General features: G+C 36.0%; 1 pseudogene across 1 annotated transcript; it reads right to left on the bottom strand.

The window, feature by feature from the left end:
• Window positions 1-2,221: 2,221 nt before the first annotated feature.
• On the bottom strand, window positions 2,222-2,681 carry LOC100277868 (RNAase H pseudogene; annotated as a pseudogene). The gene has a single exon (NR_178056.1). The product of NR_178056.1 is annotated as an RNAase H pseudogene (transcript).
• Window positions 2,682-4,219: the final 1,538 nt, after the last annotated feature.

The raw sequence follows: 4,219 nt of genomic DNA, 5'->3' as shown, positions 1-4,219 counted from the left end.
TATTAAATTCGTTTAGAGTTTTGAATTCTCATTTTAAAACAAGGTAAGGTGAATATGAGATAATATATATCTCATGTAGACATGAGCGACTTATGGATGGAGTGATTAGAGAAGTTGTGAGTTTTGGTCGGTGTGCATATTTTCGTGCGACATGGTTGCAATGACGGCTTTGTAACAGCATGGGTCGGGTGTACCAAGGTGTGGAGTGGAGATACATATATGAGGTAACCATGCCTCTGGTCATGGTGGCAACACCGGTCATTGCTGGATAGTTGGAACTATGGTCACTGCTGGAGTCAAGACCAGAAAGGTGGTTGGAACTGCTGGGAGTCAAACAACATGTTAGACTGTTAGGTGAGGGCCTTCGAATAGAAAATAAAATAGTTTGATCATATAAACAATGGCAATTGAGTAAGATTTTGAAAAAAAAATCAATGACAAGAATCTAAAAACTTGGGGGGGGGGAGGGATTCTAGATTGAACTAGTGTGATCTGTAGATTTTCCGAAATCTATTCAGCTTCTCTACTCCTTTGGTTGGGATTTCAGATTTTTTATAGTGGATCGGGTCCACAGAACTGAACCAAACAGAACCTAATTTCTAGTTAGCACCTTTAATACCCAATTAAAGGATAAAAATGTTATGAATAGCACTTGTATTACAATATGAGACCCTAAAGCCAGTATATATACACCTCCCCAACAATGTGCCTACAAATAGTGCCCAAAAAATTGAAATGCTACATCATTATAAGTGTTTAGGGCATTAAAAGAAAATTAATCTCTAACAGCTAAGCCCTAAATCATGTATTTTGGAAATAAATTACATTATTAGAAAATAAAAGGTTGAAAATGATGTAGAAATCAAGGATATGACACTTTTCTCAGGTGTAGTATATGTTGGGGGTCTCCTTCTCTGCCGAAGGACCTCAGGATAAAGAAACTATTTGTAATCAAAGGAACTAAGTGCCGAAGCTGCAACAGACATGCATAAAATGCAGCGAAGCTTCGACAAGAATTAGAGCTTCGGCTTAAGATGGTCACGAAGGTCATACATGACATCAAGCCAGCAATGAAAAGACATGTTTATCCTTGATATTTGTATTAGAGCAATGCATAGATATCAGGGTCATAATTGTACTTCTGCTTGGGATGCGTTCCATTTCTATAAATAGATGAACGGTACCCCCGTACTTTTCACGCTTGATTGGAAGGTTGTATTCGCATTCTCTCTTTCGAGCAAGCCGAAGGTACAAATGTAATATATAATTTGTACCACTTTATTAATATATAATATAGATCTTAACATCATTCTGGCATGCAATTTAAAATGAATGATTGTTATAATGTTACATTGTGATATTATTCCTATGAAAAATGAAGACTTGTTCTTCATGAGCTTCGTCCAAGATTCATTATCTCTGAAAGAAGGTAATGCTTCGAAGGACGAAAGTCCTTAACGTTTAACATGTGTGTTGCCTTGTTTTTTATTCACAACAATTGAAAACAAGTGACCACCAATATAGTTGGATCACTTCATGGTGTACCCTATATTTTTTATAAAAAAATGTTAAATAAGGCAGGGTTGTAGCTTTTTTATGAGTTGAGCCTACATTTCAACATAGGGCACTGGTTTAAGAGCATTTCCAATAATACTTTAAATCAATGCCCTATCCTAAAATGTAGGGCCCAACTCATAAAAACAACTCCAATAGTGCCATATTTTATAATTTTTATCAAACAAATATAGGACACACCATGAAAGACTCAAATATACTACACTCCAGATTAGTGCCCTGTCTTTGTTTTCTAAATCATTCTCAAAATTTTCTTTCTTAATAATGTAATTTACTTCCTAAAATAAATTATTTAGGGCTTAGCTATTGGAGCTCAATTTGTTTTTAGTGCATTAAACACTTTAAATAATGTAGTATTTTAATTTTTGGGCACTATTTTGAGGCACCTTGTTGGAGATGTTCTAAGGCGCAATTGGAGTCCTATCTATATACACTAGAGAAATAACCAAAAATCTTTAGAGTTCTATATCTATATACGACTAACACCCCCTCAAACTTAAGGTAGATCTACCAAAGTGAGTTTGGAGGGATAGAATCTATGTTGAGACCTAGTTTCAGCCTTGGTGAAGAAACTAGCTAGTTGAAGCTCTGCATACACATGACAAAGATCAATAATATCATCATGAACATATACTCGTGTATAATAAGCATAAACACCAATATGTTTAATATGTTTAGTAAGCTCATGCTTTACCGGATCACGACCAATACTAATAGAACCAATAATGATTATTGGATCACAAGAAGTACTAATAGAACCAATACTGCTAGACAAAGGGGTGTCAATATAGACACAGAAACACCAAAATCAACAAGCAACCACCATACCCAAGTCACCTCTACCGTAGCAAGAGGAATAGCACACAACTCAACCTCTGTACTCAAACAGGGAAACTGCTAACTGCTTCTTAATCTTCCAAGCAATGAGGGAACCACCAAGAAAAACACAATATACAAAAATCGATCGATGAGCGAGGAAAGAATAATCATCATGTGCTTGGACGACAACTTCGTCCATGACATCACGTGTGGTGGTATTGAGCTCCATCGTCAATGTTGCAATTGTGGTGCATGCACACAACGTCAATGTGCCAACTGAATGGGTGTCCTGAAAAGCATTTACAAATGAGGCCCTAAGACCAGTATATATACACAGGTACAACATAGAGTCCTATCTATATATAATAGAGAAATAGTAGATCTACTAAAACATTAGAGTAAAAGTAGTGTCATATCTAGAAAACATCAGAGTCATATCTATGTACATCTAATAAAAGCATTAGACTCACAACACTTTCAACTAGTTTTGTAATATAAATAATTGTAGTCAATAGATGATGCCATGACAATGCCAATATAGAAAGAAGATCACCTCATATTTTAGATAACACATTATAATAGTATATATTCTAACGCGGCATGTTGATCACGATATAACTGAAGCAATTCTCTCCTTTGTGTTCCTCCAATATCTCAAAGACACATCTATACATGCTCATACAAGATCTATTCATATATAATAGATCGAGTATTTATATGTGTTCAACGTTAAGCCATTAATATACATATATCATGCTCACAGCTTGCAGCCAGCCATTGATGTAACAGTTAAAATGCAACTCATTCTTTTTCTTCATGTGGATCGTATTCGTACATGACTAGTTGAGTGGCACTTTGCAACACATTGAAACAGAACAGCATGCATTTGTCATGTGCATAGCTTCTTTTTTATCTTAATACTCATTACTAAAGTAAAAGCAGTGTGAATAGGAGGATGGGATAGAGCGAATAGGAGACCTACTGGTTGAATTTGTGCAACGAAGGGGGTTTTGTCCATAGGATATATTCCCTTTATGTAAATGTAGTGTTTGTAGATCTTGATCAGTGCAAGTCAGAAGTTAAATATTAATGAGTTTACACATGATACATATTAAATATGTTGCTGCCATAAACCATAAAAGCATCAAGATATGAAACAAATATCACAATGAAAGGAGACCTACTAAGTGTCCATGCAAGACTACAAAAAGGCTAGGAGCAAGGGAGCGAGGTGCAATCTTTCATATAGTGTAAGACAGGTAGCATTCGGAATACATCATACCGTAAATAACCTTACATTGGAATTAACTATCTATTCCGTATGGGATCAGAAGACAATGGCAATTATACCCTTCATCAGGTTCATAGACAACTTGTCCTTCCGCAGCTATGACACACCACATTTTTTTTTCAAAACTAAGCATGTTTGCAATCTATCATTATGAGGTAACCAGAGATGATAGTTGTGTCCTTGGATTTAAGTCCAAATCATCTAATTGTAATAGATATCACTCCAAAGTCATGGCAACAAAGAATGACACCAGCTAGTTATTTTTCATGTTTTCATTTTTTTTGTTTTGTTATGCATAATAATTGAGAGGGTAGATGAGACAACAACTTTTTTGCATATATAGAAGTAGCTAGCATCGTATGATGTCGTTGCAGTGATCAACGAAAACTGAGAAGAAGTGGCTAGAGAGACAAGATATAGATGGTGGGGTATCTGTTCTTACACTGGAATTGGGATGCAATGCGAGTTCTAGGAGGACCCCGTCACTCAATCCAGCAGTCGGCAAGGCATTGTGCACTACTGCATGAAGCCCAC

This window comes from Zea mays, chromosome 1, assembly GCF_902167145.1.
Source record: "Zea mays cultivar B73 chromosome 1, Zm-B73-REFERENCE-NAM-5.0, whole genome shotgun sequence".
NCBI lineage: Eukaryota > Viridiplantae > Streptophyta > Magnoliopsida > Poales > Poaceae > Zea > Zea mays.
The sequence above is the reverse complement of the archived record's forward strand: the minus strand, read 5'-3'. Positions and strand labels throughout refer to the sequence as shown.